The sequence below is a fragment of the Ovis canadensis genome, chromosome 1 (genome assembly GCF_042477335.2).
Source record: "Ovis canadensis isolate MfBH-ARS-UI-01 breed Bighorn chromosome 1, ARS-UI_OviCan_v2, whole genome shotgun sequence".
Taxonomy (NCBI): domain Eukaryota; kingdom Metazoa; phylum Chordata; class Mammalia; order Artiodactyla; family Bovidae; genus Ovis; species Ovis canadensis.
Genome location: NC_091245.1, coordinates 241,826,063 through 241,842,854, shown reverse-complemented (window position 1 = coordinate 241,842,854; position 16,792 = coordinate 241,826,063). Strand labels below are relative to the sequence as shown.

At 39.9% G+C, this 16,792-nt stretch overlaps 1 long non-coding RNA gene across 1 annotated transcript; it reads right to left on the bottom strand.

The window, feature by feature from the left end:
• Window positions 1-5,586: 5,586 nt before the first annotated feature.
• On the bottom strand, window positions 5,587-15,238 carry LOC138435759 (uncharacterized). The gene is made up of 2 exons (XR_011255224.1): window positions 15,142-15,238; window positions 5,587-7,719 (listed from the first exon to the last, which is right to left on the bottom strand). It is a non-coding gene; the product is annotated as an uncharacterized lncRNA (long non-coding RNA).
• Window positions 15,239-16,792: the final 1,554 nt, after the last annotated feature.

Here is a 16,792-nt window from a genome sequence, read left to right as displayed (position 1 = left end):
AGATTATAAAATAGAAATCGTTATTAAAATAACTTTTTTTAGAAACTTGGTATTATAATCAACATTTTCATATACAGTATATTTGACCCAGCTGTTTATAAATCTTTTGATATGTATTTGGCATCTTAATCACAATATTAATTATGTTATTCATTCATCCAGCAAATATTTATTTGTGCTTAGTGCCAGCCACCCTTTTCATCCCTGGGGATATGAAGATGAAAAGGGCCTGGGTCTTACATTCTCATGGTAGGGACTGTTATTGTATAAAATAAAGAAGCCAACAAATAAGTTAACTGCAACAAAAAGCAGTAAGTGCTATGAAGGAAACAAATATGAGCTGAGATTGAGAAAAACCAAAGGAGACCTCTCCTAGGCAAGCAGCCAGGGGGGAACTCTCTAAAGAGGTGAAGCTTGAGCTGAGATCATCCCCAAGAAGACATGGAGCCAAGCTTGGAAGCATGGGAGGAAGGGCAAGCCTAGCAGAGGGAGCAGCCTTTAAGGGCTATGAGTACAGATAAGACTTGGTTTATCTGAAGAACTGAACAGAGACAAGCTTGGCAGAAAGTCATGACGTAGAAGAAATGGAACAAGATGGAGCTGAAGAGAAGGGAGGGGTGGCCCTCTTCCACAAGGCCTTGTGGGCCAGACGGGAACTGGGATTTTTTTCATAGTATGAGGCTAAGCACAATGTTTGTAATACGTTTTACTAAAGGTCCTGTTCCAGAAGTTAAATAAACTCAAAAGTCAGTGAATTGCTTTACTTTAAGAATAAATACATGATAAGGTTTATCTAATGATAACTCAAAAGGCGAGCAGACTGTGTCACGTAGCCAAATTCACCACCCCCCCCAAAAAAAAGAAAGAAATGATTGAGGTTACCAGTGATTATTGGGTTTTCCTCGTGGCTCAGACAGTAAAGAATCTGCCTGCAATACAGGACACCCGGTTTCAGTCTCTGGATTGGGAAGATGCCCTGGAGAAGGGAATGGCAACCCACTCCAGTATTCTTGCCTGGGAGATCCCATGGACAGAGGAGCCTGGTGGGCTACAGTCCGCAGGGTTGCAAAGAATTGAACATGACTGAGTGATCAACACTATAAATTAACATCATGGTTTAAAAAGCTTCCGTTGTGGCTCAGATGGTAAAGAATCTATCTGCAATGCAGGAGACACAGGTTTGATCCTTGGGTTGGGAGGATGCCCCTGAAGAAGGGAATGGTTACCCACTCCGGTATGCTTGCCTGGAGAATTCCATTAACAGAGGAGCCTGGTGGGCTACAGTCCATGGGGTCACAGAGAGTCAGAAATGACTGAGCAACTAATACTTAAACCAAGGGTGATTATATATCCCAGTTTGTTCATTAGAGTCCCAGTTTACAATTATACTCTCAGCATCCTTTTGGTGTAAGCATTTGCCTCAGACACTTCAGTTTTCAATCGTGTTTTTATTAGTAGCTATGTCAAAACAAGCCAGAATGGATTGGGTGGACATTTGAATAGTATATGGGACGGCTGTGCAATGTTGTTTTCACTTTAACATATGGAAAATCTGAAAGAAACCAGCTGTGTCTCATTTTTCTTTCCCAGTTCTTTCCAGAAGCAAGATAGTTAATGCTTCCTTGCCACCATGGAGGGCCCTCACTGATAAAATGAGGTATACTCAGTCACAAGTTGCTAGGGACAAAAGGTCTCAGGCCATGGTGAGTCAAATATTGCATGGTGTTGACCTTGCCAGCCACTTCATGTGTCATCTTGTGACATTCTCTGTAATGCACAGTCACCAAGCATCATGTCGATGGAAACATGTAGAGTTATGGGTTAGGTAATTATGCCCAGGAAATAGATCACGAGCCGTCCTGCTGTAGAGCTGTGTGGTCTGAACCTATGGAGGCTTTGCCATTTATTGAATGATGTAAATGTACAACTGTTTATTTTATTGTTTGACAATGTTTTTTTTATTTTTCAAGAAACCCACTCAAGAGCAATGACCTCAAGGATGTAAAAGTGTGAGTTTAATGAAAACTGAAGCACAGAACTTCCATCTTTCAAGGAAGTGAATTATGAGAGCAAAACTTGCACAAAATGTACACATTTACGACCCGTAACGGGACCCAAAGTGAAATCATTGACCACTGGAAAATAAGGCGCTACAAATCTAATAAAGCACCAGAGGCTGCTTCAAAAGTTAATTATTTAAAAAGACTAGGACTGAATACAAGAGTTAAGCAGGTGCAGCTTCAGAAGGTATATTTGTACAAGCCGTTTTGAAGCATGTATTTTGATGGAGCTCTAATGACCTTTCAGAGAAGGCAATGGCAACCCACTCCAGTACTCTTGCCTGGAAAATCCCATGGATGGAGGAGCCTGGTGGGCTGCTGTCTATGGGGTCGCACAGAGTCAGACACGACTGAAGCGACTTAGCAGCAGCAACAATGATCTTTTTCTATTTTAATTTTGTCCTTTTTAAATTCCAAGCTTCTTTATATACATGCATGTGTAAAGAGATAGCTGATAACATTTTGACTACATTAACATAAGCAAGAACTTGCCAAATTATTCAGTTCAGTTCAGTCGCTCAGTCATGTCTGACTCTTTGCCACCCCATGAACCACAGCACGCCAGGCCTCCCTGTCCATCACCAACTCCCAGAGTTCACTCAGACTCATGTCCATTGAGTTGGTGATGCCATCCAATCATCTCATCCTGTCATCCCCTTCTCCTCCTGCCTTCAATCTGTCCCAGCACCAGGGTCTTTTCCAATGAGTCACTTGTTCACATCAGGTGGCCAAAGTACTGCAGTTTCAGCTTCAACATTAGTCCTTCCAAAGAACACTCAGTACTGATCTCCTTTAGTATGGACTGGTTGGATCTCCTTGCAGTCCAAGGGACTCTCAAGAGGCTTCTCCAAAACCACATTTCAAAAGCATCAATTCTTCTGCACTCAGCTTTCTTCACAGTCCAACTCTCACATCCATACATGACCACTGAAAAACCATAGTCTTAACTAGACGGACCTTTGTTGACAAAGTAATGTCTCTGCTTTTGAATATGCTGTCTAGGTTGTTCATAACTTTCCTTCTAAGGAGTAAATGTCTTTTAATTTCATGGCTGCAATCACCATCTGCAGTGATTTTGGAGCCCCCAAAAATAAAGTCTGACACTCTTTCCACTGCTTCCCCATCTATTTGCCATGAAGTAATGGAACCGGATGCCATGATCTTCGTTTTCTGAATGTTGAGCTTTAAGCCAACTTTTTAACTCTCCTCTTTCACTTTCATCAAGAGGCTCTTTAGTTCTTCTTCACTTTCTGCCATAAGGGTGGTGTCATCTGCATATCTGAGGTTATTATATTTCTTCTGGCAATCTTGATTCCAGCTTGTGATTCATCCAGGCCAGCGGTTCTCATGATGTACTCTGCATATAAGTTAAATAAGCAGGGTGACAATATACAGTCTTGGGGTACTCCTTTTCTTATTTGGAGCCAGTCTGTTGTTCCATGTCCAGTTCTAACTGTTGCTTCCTGACCTGCATACAGGTTTCTCAAAAGGCAGGTCAATTGGTCTGGTATTCCCATCTCTTTCAGAATTTTCCACAATTTATTGTGATCCACACAGTCAAAGCCTTTGGCATAGTCAATAAAGCAGAAATAAATGTTTTCTGGAACTCTCTTGCTTTTTCGATGATCTAGCCAAACTATTAAATGATGCCAATTTTGTATCTGTGTCATCTGGTGTCACCAAAAAATCCCATTAGTTCTAGCAATAGTTAAAAACTTCCAAAATTTTTTTTCATGGAATCAAAGTAAAACTTTCAGGATTTTATTTTGTTTAAAGCAAAATTCCTGAAATTATTTTGAGTGCTATTACTGTAAATTCAGTTACAAAGTGCAACACTACGGATTAAATTACTTGTTTTTGCAGTCATTATATGTTTACAAATTTCGGTAGTGTTCAGAACAATGGGGGGGAAAAACAGTGCTATGGGACAAAAATGTACTGGAATTTATTTCTATACAGCTGACTCATAATTGTGTTCAAACAAGCTGTGATACTCTACCAATTGTAACAGAAACTGTGTTATCAAATTTTATGAATATTTTAATAAATATGAAGATAAAATAACTGAGCTACATAATTTTCATGGCAACACTGATGTTGAAGCAAGAAAATGCTTAGGTAAGGTGGCATATGGGAGAAGGCAATGGCACCCCACTCCAGTACTCTTGCTGGAAAATTCCATGGGCAGAGGAGCCTGGTAGGCTGCAGTCCATGGGGTTGCAAAGAGTTGGACACGACTGAGCAACTTCACTTTCACTTTTCACTTTCATGCATTGGAGAAGGAAATGGCAACCCACTCCAGTGTTCTTGCCTGGAGAATCCCAGGGATGGGGGAGCCTGGTGGGCTGCTGTCTATGGGGTCGCACAGAGTTGGACATGACTGAAGCGACTTAGCAGCAGTAGCAGCAAGTGAAGTGAAATTGCTCTGTCGTGTCCGACTCTTTTCGACCCCATGGACTGTATGTAGCCTACCAGGTTCCATAGTCCATGGGATTTTCCAGACAAGAATACCGGAGTGGGTTGCCATTTCCTTCTCCAGGAGATCTTTCCAACCCAGGGATTGAACCAGGGTCTCCCTCATTGTAGGCTGACGCTTTACCATCTGAGCCACAATAAATTCACTTTTTTTGGTCCATTTAAATTAGTTAGATTTTAGAAACATTTGAGTCTTTCAAGAACAAATTTCTAACTCAACATAAGTGTCCTGTAATGACAATGAACATTTTCATAAATATATTATTTAAATTTTACAATGTTTTGTTTAAAATCAGTTGGAAGTGCTTATTCAAAGTATTCAATAAGAGGAGCTCCCCAAAACTTCAGCCTCTACATTTTAGCAAATTGCAATTATTGAAACTAAAGCAAACAAGAAGATACTGAAACTAAGCCACATAAAAGCAAGGGAGGAATTGAACAAAATAAACAATGAGAGTTTAAATGGTTTATAAGATTTAATTTTAAAATTTCATAATCATGCTTTCCATTATTTTGACTTACAAAGAACTTTTAGATAAATGTTTTATTTTTAATTGCCTAAATTTGCATTCTATACCACAATTGAATGAAATTGAAAGGCCTATATTTTTGTAATATGTATATTTGTTTAAATACTCAAAAGAATCATGACAGAGAATTTTTGATGATTTTTTCCTTTAAAAAATATTTGTCATACAAAGGCGCAAAATTGACAGTTAAAGAAGAAAAAAAGAAAGTAGCTATGAAAATATTTGGATTTAAGTGTTTATATATTTTAATGCAAAAAATAAAATTAGAATTGAAACTCTTTGACTTTGTTCTGAGCTTATCAGGTATTACACAGAGTTTAAAATTTTTAACTTTTCAATTTATATTATAAAGAATATAGCCTTTAGGGAAAAAACACCTATAATGTATTATTAGAGACAGATTACACCTAAGAGAACTTTAAAATATGTTACTATGTACCTGTTGGAGATTACGAGTGAAATGACATAAAACAAGACACACACAAAAGACAGACACACACTCCGGCCGGAGGAACAGAACTGGGCAAAAAACTAATTGCTGTTTATTATAAAAGCCCCCTAGCCAGAATTCCAGACTGCATGAATAAGCCTTTTCAGCACAGCGCAGGTGCATACATGTTATCATATAGCAAAGGGGAGTGAAATTCCTGTCTACAGCAGAGTCTGCCCAAAGCCCTCATCTCCTTCTTATCTCAAGAAGGGAATGCTCCCTCATTTGCAAGGGACCATTAAACTCAAGGCTGTGTCCAGACTCTTTGGCAGAACACCTCGTTTGCAAGGACGCTCAGCCCGAGCAGAGAGACCTATTTGCAGGCACATCTCTGCTACCCTATTAACCCTTCAGTACCAAAAAAATTATTATGTTTTTCATGCTTAAGTAGCATAAATTTTTTAATCTTTAATACATATGAACATGTATGTTTACTTTTGAAAATAGTTTTTGAGTGTTTGACGTGAAAGTCTCTCAGTAATGTCTGACCCTTTGCAACCCCATGGACTATATAGTCCATGGAATTCTCCAGGCCAGAATACTGGAATGGGTAGCCTATCCCTTCTCCAGGGGATCTTCCCAACCCAGGGATTGAATCTAGGTCTCTCACATTGCAGGCAGATTCTTTACCAGCTGACCCATTACTACCTTATAAATTCAATAATTTGTCATTCAAAAATACTTTTAAAACTATATTATTTTAATTATTCTGATAATCTCTTTTATTCTTAAAAATGTCCTAGTCTGTATGATAAATTGTCAGATATCCTAGTTAGGATAGTGTCTCCTTGCAGGAATGATTCTAAGCACAAGGACTGAAATTTCTGGATGTCCAAGCCAGCTGGGAGCCCCTCCAGGGACATCAGGCCTCAGGAGCACAAATACTCAGCTCCACTTGCTCTCTGGCCTTCTGCATTTAAAACATCGCCCTCCAAAAGCTTCCCCTGGTATGTGGCTCTATCACAAGAGGAGCCTGAGAAATCCTGACCAAACTTTGTTTCTCTCCAAGGCTGGCCTCTCAGTCTACAGACGATATAGTTCACATGACCCCAAAGCCCCTAGTTAGTAAAGAGCAGACAGTGGGCAGGTCTGCCTTTCCTGGGTCCCGTCTCATGTGGAAAGTAAGGAGAGTGGGAGGAAGCATGCCAATGAAAAACAGGCAAGAGGGGACTTCCCTGACAGTCGTGGTTAATAATCCGAGTTTCCACCTAAGGGATGCAGGTTTGATCCCTCACTGGGGAACTAAGATACCGTGTGTCCTGTGGCACAGCAAAAATAAAATTTAAAAAAAATTAAGAAATGAAGGAATGAAGAAAGGGAAAAAGAAAGAAAAAGAAAATCAGGTAAGAATCCCACGGAAACCCTATTTTGAAAACATTAGCAGGGAGTTTGGGAAGGTCATATACACACTGCTATATTCAAAATGGATAACCAACAAGGACCTATTGTATAGCGCATGGAACTCTACTCAACATGACTTGCCAGTCTGAATGGGACAGGGGTTTGGGGGAGAATGCATACATGTACATGTATGGCTGAGTCCCTTCGCTGTTCACCTGAAACGACCACAACACTGTTAATCCGCTGTGTGAGTGTATGTGTGACCCCAAGGACTGTAACCTGCCAGGCTCCTCTGTCTATGGAATTTTTCCAGGCAAGAATACTGGAGCAGGTCGCTATTTCCTTCTCCGGGGAATCTTCCCAATTCAGGAATCAAACCCGTGTCTCAGGAGATCTCCCGCATTTCCTGCATTGGCAGTCAGGTTCTTTACCAGCTGAGCCATGGGGGATATCCCAGTACAAAATAAAAAGTTCACAGTTTGAAAAAAGAAAAGAAAGTGTTTTGAAAGAAAGGCCAAATAAAAGGGGAAAACAAAGCAACCGTGGGATCTCGTTGCTGATCCTTGCTGAGAGTTTCTGAGCTGAGTTTGAAAGCAACTGAGAGTAAAGGGAACAGAATTTCTCTCATAAGCCGTAAGATTTACTCCACCAATCACACAGGACTCCACTGTTTTCTCAGCTACAAAAAGTCAGCAAGTCATCTTCACAGAGTGGAATGGTATGTTCTGCTCCACCCTGAAATAGCAGAGTTCAAGTTCTCAGCACTTTCCATTTCTCATGGTTTCTGTCTCCCAGAAAGTGGGAACTCTAGGCTAGATGATTCCTGTCAAGGGAAAAAAAAGAAAAGTTTAAGAAATACGCAAGAAAGTTAGAATTTATAAAAATAAATTCTATTTTGAAAGGAAAAAAATCAAATACACCCTTTGTCATGTTGCTTCTACAAAATTCTTCCAATTTCCTTTGGATGCAACTTCTGAAACACTCTTTTTGCAGTCACTCCATGATAATGGCTCAACCAACTTCTCAGTCTTTATGTTTTTCTAACTCTTAATCATGAACTTCCATTCTCATCCTCTGGTCTCCTCATCATCAAACACGCGTGCCCTATCTGTTTTCTCCAACTGGAAATCCCTATTTCTGATGGCTTTAATTCTATCTAAAAACTACCATTCCTTCAAGTATCAACTCCAATCTTTCTTTCACCATAAAGTCTCCCTATCTACTCAGCTCACAGTGATTATTCATTTTTGCAAAACTACAGCACTTTTTAACAAGTCAGTTCTCCTCTGATCATCCTCGTTTCCTTACCTGCAAATGAGTGACCACCCCTACTTCTTAGTGTGGTTTGTGGAGACTGAATAAGGTAATATACGCAGCTGTTTCTGATTACAGTACATAATTATCAGTCAATGATTGCCACTGCATTAGGAAAGAGTGATATTATGGAAGGATAGATTGATATTGAGAAAAGAGTTTTAAGGTTCTGCCAGTATTGAGTTCCAACATCATTTAACTTCCTGAGTTTGTAAAATGGGGATAATAATTCCTATCTCATAGAGTTATGGTGAAGATCAATGAAAAGAATGTAGGTAAGGATCTTCTTGACTTATTGCCTCAGAGTTCACTCATTCATTCCCTAAACATGAATTAAGGGCTTAAGATACAACTGTGAACCAGACACAAACAGTCCCCTCCCGCATGACCTGGTAAGGGCTGTTCTACAATGGGGACAATCAGGATACCCAGGGAAAGGCACCTGATCCAGACCTGGGAGGTCAGGAAAACCAGGAGCCAAGGGGGGACAGGAAAGGCTATGGCAGTCAGACATCTCAGGTAGAGGCAAATTTTTATAATAACAATATTTAAGTTCTGAAAATTTAACAGTCATCTCTTGTGACCCTGTGCAAGTCAGCCCTGCATACTGCTGTTTTATGGGGGCGGGGAGGGGGGAAGTTCACCTTAGGTTGATAGAGCATCACAGAAAATTTCCCAGAGAACATTAAGAATGAATTTTAATAAAGGGATATCGGTATTTACTATCAAGGTAAGACCTGCTGATGTTATCCTGAATAAACAGAAAAACCCATTTCTTACTGATCACAATTCAAATCTCAACACCAAGTAGTTATTTAAAGAGAAAAATAGGTGTTCTAATGCCTTATTCGGCTCAAACATCCTAACATTTAAGATTCTATGTTCCAGCTACAGTGTGTGCACCTTGGACAAGTTCCCTGGCCTCTCTCAGTCTCCATTTCTTCTTCTATAAAATGGGGAGAGTGAATGACTTGTAGATGGTTATGAGGAAATAAAATACAATCAATGGTTTGTCAGAAACAACCCAGTTCAATCAGCAGATGAATGGATAGACACATTGAGGCTTGCTCTCACTAATACCTACCATTTAGCAACAGATAGGAATTAACTCTTAATACACACAATTTTTGGATCTCAAAACCATGACCTGAATTAAAGAAGACAGATTTTAAAAGTGTACATACTGTGCAAACCATTTGTATAAAATTCTATAAAATGCAAACTAATATGAGAACAGAAAACAGATCGGTAGTTGTGAGTGAGAGATACAGAGAAGGGGTGAGAGGCGAGGACTACAAGGAACCCAGACAGACTGAGAAGTAATGGAAATGTTTGTTACCTTGATTGTGGTGATGGCTCCGTGGGTGTATACATGTGTCAAGACTTATCAAATTGTACACTTTAAATATATACAGCTTATTATTTGCCAATTATATCTCAATAAGCTTTTAAAAGACAGGAGAGACCAAGGAGCAATGTTTTGCTCTGAATTCATAATGATCTTGTCATTCAAGAGGATGCTAATAGTTACAAATCAGTTTTGTTAGCAATCCTTTCCCATCACGAAGGAAATGCAGTTTTCTAACAGTTTGTACCTGATGGTGTCACACGAGATCAATTCTCATGACAAAAGATCATAAGGATCATATTTTAAACACTCAAGTACTTGCAAGTAGCTTGTAGTGTGCATTCACTGTTTTAAATTCATGGCTAAAAATTCCCTTCTCATGACCCCACCCACCTTTCACAGGAGTTCACGAATTTCTTGTGCTACCACTTGCTGTTTACCAAAGTTACAGACCTAGTTTCTGGGAAAGAAAAAACTAAAATCTTTTATATGACAAAAGTTAAATGACAAAATTGGCCAGAGTCAGTGTTTCTAAAGATCCAAGCTGCTCAATTATTTATATATTCAATGGCACCCCACTCCAGTACTCTTGCCTGGCAAATCCCATGGGTGGAGGAACCTGATAGGCTGCAGTCCATAGGGTCGCTAGGAGTCATACACGACTGAGCGACTTCACTTTCACTTTTCACTTTCATGCATTGGAGAGGGAAATGGCAAACCACTCCAGTGTTCTTGCCTAGAGAATCCCAGGGACGGGGGAGCCTGGTGGGCTGCCGTCTATGGGGTCGCACAGAGTCGGACACGACTGAAGTGACTTAGCAGCAGCAGCAGCACACATATATTATAAATTATTTTATTTTTGAGGTAAAATTACTCACCTGATGTATGTGAATATGAAAAAGTACATGGCAAAAAGCCTAAGTGCCGCCCCCACCATTTCTTGCCATTCCTGGTCATTCCCTGTTGTGCTTCCAGATATAGAAAAAAACCTACATATATTTATATTCTTCCCTCTCCCTCTGTTAAAACCCAGCAATGTGAACTTCCTTGGTGGGACAGTGGATAAGAATCAGCCTGCCAATGCAGGGGACACAGGTTTGATCTCTAGCGCAGGAAGATTCCACATGTGGCAGAGCAGAGCAGCCCGTGGGCCACAGCTATTGAGCCGGTGCTCTAGAGCCTGAGGGCCACAGCTACTGAAGCCCACGTGCCTAGAGCCTGCGCTCCACAAGAGAAGCCACTGCAACGAGAAGCCCACGGACCTGAACTAGAGAAAGTCTTTCAGCAGCAAGGAAGACCCAGCTCAGACAAAAATAAAATAAATAAATTAAAAAAAATAAACCCCAGCAATTTGTGTTTTAACACGATATCCTGTGACTCATTGCACACAGAATTTTGAGAAGCTCTGACCTGACATAATCTTATCCTCTTGAGTTTTTCAGTTATCAAAAGTAAATGTCTTTGTCCAAACTTCCTGAGTCAGGAATTATGAAGCCTTACAATTATACAGTGGAAGTGACAGATTCAACACATTAGATCTGATAGACAGAGTCCCTGAAGAACTATGCTTGGAGGTCCGTGACACTGTAGAGGAGGCAGTGATGAAGACCATCCCCAAGAAAAAGAAATGCAAAATGGCAAAATGGTGGTCTCAGGAGGCCTTACAAATACCTGAGAAAAGAAGAGAAGCTAAGGCAAAGGAGTAAAGGAAAGATATACCCATCTGAATGCAGAGTTCCAAAGAATAGCAAGGAGAGATAAGAAAGCGTTCCTCAATGATCAATGCAAAGACATAGAGGAAAACAATAGAATGGGAAAAACTAGGGATCTCTTCAAGAAAATTAGAAATACCAAAGGAACATTTCATGCAAAGATGGGCACAATGAACAGAAATGGTATGGACCTAATAGAAGCAGAAGATATTAAGAAGAGGAGACAAGAATACACAGAAGAACTACACAAAAAATACCTTAATGACCCAGATAACCACAATGGTGTGATGACTCACCTAGAGCCAGACATCCTGGAATGCAAAGTCAAGTGGGCCTTAGGAAGCATCACTATGAAAAAAGCTAGTGGAGGTGATGGAATTCCTGTTGAGCTATTTCAAATCTTAAAAGACGATGTTGTGAAGGTGCTGCACTCAATAGGCCAGCAAATTTGGAAAACTTAGCAGTGGCCACAGAACTGGAAAAGGTCGGTTTTCATTCCAATCCCAAAGAAAGGTAATGCCAAAGAATTTTCAAACTACCGCACAGTTGCACTCATTTCACACACTACCAAAGGAATGCTCAAAATTCTCCAAGCAACGCTCCAATCATACATGAACCAAGACCTTCCAGATGTTCAAGCTGGATTTAGAAAAGGTAGAGGAACCAGAGATCAAATTGCCAACGTCCATTGGATAATAGAAAAAGCAAGAGAATTCCAGAAAAACATCTCTTTCTGCTTTATTGACTACACCAAAGCCTTTGACTGTGTGGATCACAACAAACTGTGAAACATTCTGAAAGAGATGGGAACACCAGACCACCTAACCTGCCTCCTGAGAAACCTGTATGAAGGTCAAGAAGCAACAGTTAGAACCGGACATGGAACAACAGACCAGTTCCAAATTGGGAAAGGAATACGTCAAGGCTGTATATTGTCACCTGCTTATTTAACTTATATGCAGAGTACATCATGTGAAATGCCAGGCTAGATAAAGCACAAGCTGGAATCAAGATTGCCAGGAGAAATATCAATAACCCCAGACATGAAGATGACACCACCCTTATGGCAGAAAGTGAAGAAGAACTATAGAGCCTCTTGATGAAAGTGAAAGAGAGTGAAAAAGCTGGCTTAAAGTTCAACATTCAAAAAACAAAGACCATGGCATATGGTCCCATCATTTCATGGCAAATAGATGGGGAAACAATGGAAACAGTGTCAGACTTTATTTTGGGGGGCTCCAAAATCACTGCAGATGGTGACTGCAGCCATGAAATTAAAAGACGCTTCCTCCTTGGAAGAAAAGTTATGACCAACTTAGATAGCATATTCAAAAGCAGAGACATTACTTTGCCAACCAAGTTCTGTCTAGTCAAGGCTATGGTTTTTCCTATGGTCATGTATGGATGTGAGAGTTGGACTGTGAAGAAGGCTGAGTGCCGAAGAATTGATGCTTTTGAACTGTGGTGTTGGAGAAGACTCTTGAGAGTCCCTTGGACTGCAAGGAGATCCAACCAGTCCATTCTGAAGGAGATCAGCCCTGAGATTTCTTTGGAGGGAATGATGCTGAAGCTGAAACTCCAGTACTTTGGCCACCTCATGAGAAGAGTTGACTCATTGGAAAAGATTCTGATGCTGGGAGGGATTGGGGGCAGGAGGAGAAGGGGACGACAGAGGATGAGATGGCTGGATGGCATCACTGACTCGATGGACATGAGTCTGAGTGAACTCCAGGAGTTGGTGATGGACAGGGAGGCCTGGTGTGCTGCGATTCATGGAGTCGGAAACAGTCGGACATGAATGAGCGACTGAACTGAACTGAACTGAGATCCAAGAATCTACATGTCATTTTTTGTGTGTGTGTATGATTAGTATTTTTTTTATTAAAGTATAGTTGATTTACAATATTGTGTTATTTTCAGGTATACAGCAAAGTGATTCAGTTTATGTCTCTGGCTTGCGGTATTGGATAAGGGTAATGGAATTCACTGACTTCAGTTTTAGGTATGTTGAATTTGGAACATAACAACAATGGTAATAGGACTTCCCTGGTGGTCCAGTGGCTAAGACTCCAAGCTCCCAATGCAGGGGGCCTGGGTTCAATCCTTGGTCAAGGAACTAGATCCCACCACAACTAAGACCCAGCATAACCAAGTAAATAAATTACATTAAAATAAATATTTTTTTAAAAATAGTGCCTAAATCTACTGAGCATTTACTTTATACTGGTGCTCCACATGCACTATTTAATTTAATCCATAAAACATCCATATAAGGGAATTAATATTGCTATACTCATTTTGAAAATGAGTAAATTGAGTGATAGGGATAGTAAATCATTTTCCTTTAATTACACAACTAGTAAAGATAGATCAATAGAACAAAATAGAAAGTCCAGAGATTAATCCACACACCTATGGACAACACTTTATCTTTGACAAAGGAGGCAAAAATATACAATGCAGAAAAGACAATCTCTTCAACAAGTAGTGCTGGGAGAACTGGTCAACTATGTGAAATAGGATGAAACTAGAACATTTTCTAACACCGTACACAATAATAAACTCAAAATGGATTAAAGACCTAAATATAAGACCAGAAACTATAAAACTCTTAGAGGAAAACATAGGTAGAACACTCTCTGACATAAAACATAGCAAGATCCTCTATGACCCATCTCCCAGAGGAATGGAAATAAAAACAAAAATAAGCAAATGGGACCTAATTAAACTTAAAAGCTTTTGCACAACAAAGGAAACTATAAACAAGGTGAAAGGACAGCCCTCAGAATGGGAGAAAATAATAGCAAATGAAACAACTGACATAGAATAAATCTCCAAAATATACAAGCAGCACATGCAATCAATACCAGAAAAACGAACAACCCAGTCAAAAAGTGGGCAAAAGATCTATATTTCTCCAAAGAAGATATACAGATGGCTAATAAATACATGAAAGATGCTCAACATCACTTATTATAAGAAAAATGCAAATCAAAATCACAATGAGGTATCATCTCATGCCAGTAAGAATGGCCATCAACAAAAAGTCTGCAAGCAATAAATGCTGGAGAGGGTGTGGAGAAAAGGGAACCCTCTTACACTGTTGGTGGGAATGCAAACTGGTACAGCAGATGGAGAACAGTGTGGAGATTCCTTAAAACACTGGGAAAAGAACTGCCAGGAATTCCACTGCTCGGGATATACACTGAAAAAAGGAGGATTCACAGAGACAGATGTACTCCGATGTTTATTGCAGCACTATTTACAACAGCTAGGACATGGAAGCAACCTAGATGTCCATAGGGAGATGAGTGGATAAGGAAGTTATGGTACATACTACTCAGCTATAAAAAGGAGTGTATTTGAGTCAGTTCTAATGAGATGAATGAACCTAGAACCTATTATACAGAATGAAGTAAGTCAGAAAGAGAAAGAAAAATGCTGTATATTAATGCATATAAATAGAATCTAGAAGGATGGCACCAATGATTCTACGTACAGGACGGCAAAGGAGACACAGATGTAAAGAGCAGATTTCTGGACTCAGTGGAAGAAGGAAAGGGTAGGATGACTTGAGAGAATAGCACTGAAATATGTACATTACCATATGTAAAATAGATGACCAGTGCAAGTTCGATTCAAGAAGCAGGGCACCCAGGGCCGGTTGTCACAGACAGCGGGAGGGAGAGGTAGGGAGGGAGGTGTGTGGGGGGTTCAGGATGGGGGGAACACGTGTATACCTATGGCTGATTCGTGTTGATACATGGCAAAAACCATCGCAATGTTGTAAAGTAATTACCCTCCAATTAAATAAATGAACAGATCTAAAAGAGAGAGCAGATCTGGATGTTTAAACCTAGACATATCTTACCCCAAAGCCCTTGTTCTTTCCAACAATGTTCTATTGTCTGCTGAGCGGATATGTACCCACAGGCAGTAGCACCCGAGTTGAGCTGAACAGGTCAAGGCTGGAAATAAGGATTGGAAATGAAAATTTCCTTTAGACTGCCCAAGGAGAAAGCCTGCAGAGAGAGAAGAATATTCGGTCAGAGATGGAGCTGTGTTCCTGTTTTGAAATGTGGGCAGTGGATAAAAAGGCCCTGGGCGTCAGGGAGATTCAAGGAGAATCGGGAGAGACAAACATTTTATAAACTAAGCAAGTTGAATTACCAGAAGGAATAAATTTAAGAGCAGTAGAGAGCTCCATTAAAATCAATTAATCATTGAATTTGGCAAAGGAGGTATTTTTTTTTTTTTTTTACCTTGCCCAGGAAGGTGGGGTAAGGGAGGGGAAGGCCAGTCTCTTCAGACTGAGGAGAAAAGAGATGAGGAGATGGAGGCGGTGAGTGAAGGCACCTTTTCTGGCAGGCTCAGCCTTGACAAAATAAATAGGAAAAATACCCACTGAGATGTTCGCTACTCTCATTTTGAGTAGTCGGATTCCAAGTCTCTTTCATTTCCTGATTCCTTTTTTCCTCTCAGGCTGCACTTGAGTAAGAATGCACTTTAGTAAGCATTGTTTTCATTCAGAGGGTGGTGCTGGGGGAGAAGAAGAAAGTTGGGGGGACCACATTTGCCTCCCTTAACCTGGGATGGACACAGGAAAAAGGTAAACTGCGGTCTTACCTTCATTCAGGGGCAGATCAACTAGAAAATTATTGTTCTTTTTTCTGTGGAATGTTCCAATACCTAACTATGCGCCGTATTAGGGGCAGATTTGTGAACTTAAGAAACTTAATACCAGCTAATTGTGATAAAACCCATTACCAATTAGAAAGAAACTTAATGATTACTTAGCTGGTTTCTTATGAAAACCTTTTCTAAGAGACTTGCTTCCTTCTTTTCTTATCAGTGTTTCAGGAAAGAGTGAACTTGATTTCTCTGCATCTACTAAATCCAGCTGTGACAAAATCTTATTTGTGAGGTATGATATAAAGGTTAGAGAAAATTAATGAAACCTGGAAAAAACAGTTTTTCAATTTCAACTTTAAAAAATAAACGTGTATTGAGAATAATAGGAAAATTAATTAAGATGCAAAATGAAAGCATTTGGGACTCAAGGACAGAGATGACTAGAGGGGCTATAGGAGAGGTTTTAAGCTGGGGCTACCAGTACCTGTTCACAGACCCAGGGAAACAGCCGGGTGGAGGGAGAACTGGTCAGGTTAGGAGGTATCAGATGTAACAGGGCTGAGAAAACTAGAACTGGCAGAGAAAGGAAGCCAAACTAGCCAGTAAAGAAATAGCATCTCTCATCTCTTTGTCATCATCCTGTGGATAATCCCTCTAACATTTTCAGCTTCTACTTCTAGTCTGATTTCCACATATTTATGGAAATCATTTTTGCTACAAAACTGATCATCATTTTGCAATGTGATCTTTTTCACTTAATATTATAGCATTTTATCATGGCATTAAATATTATAAGTAACACTTTGGTACCTAAAAATCCCTTATATAGATGTTATATTTTTCAAGGCTAGTGAAACATTTTCAGATTACTTTCTAGAAAAATTATATCA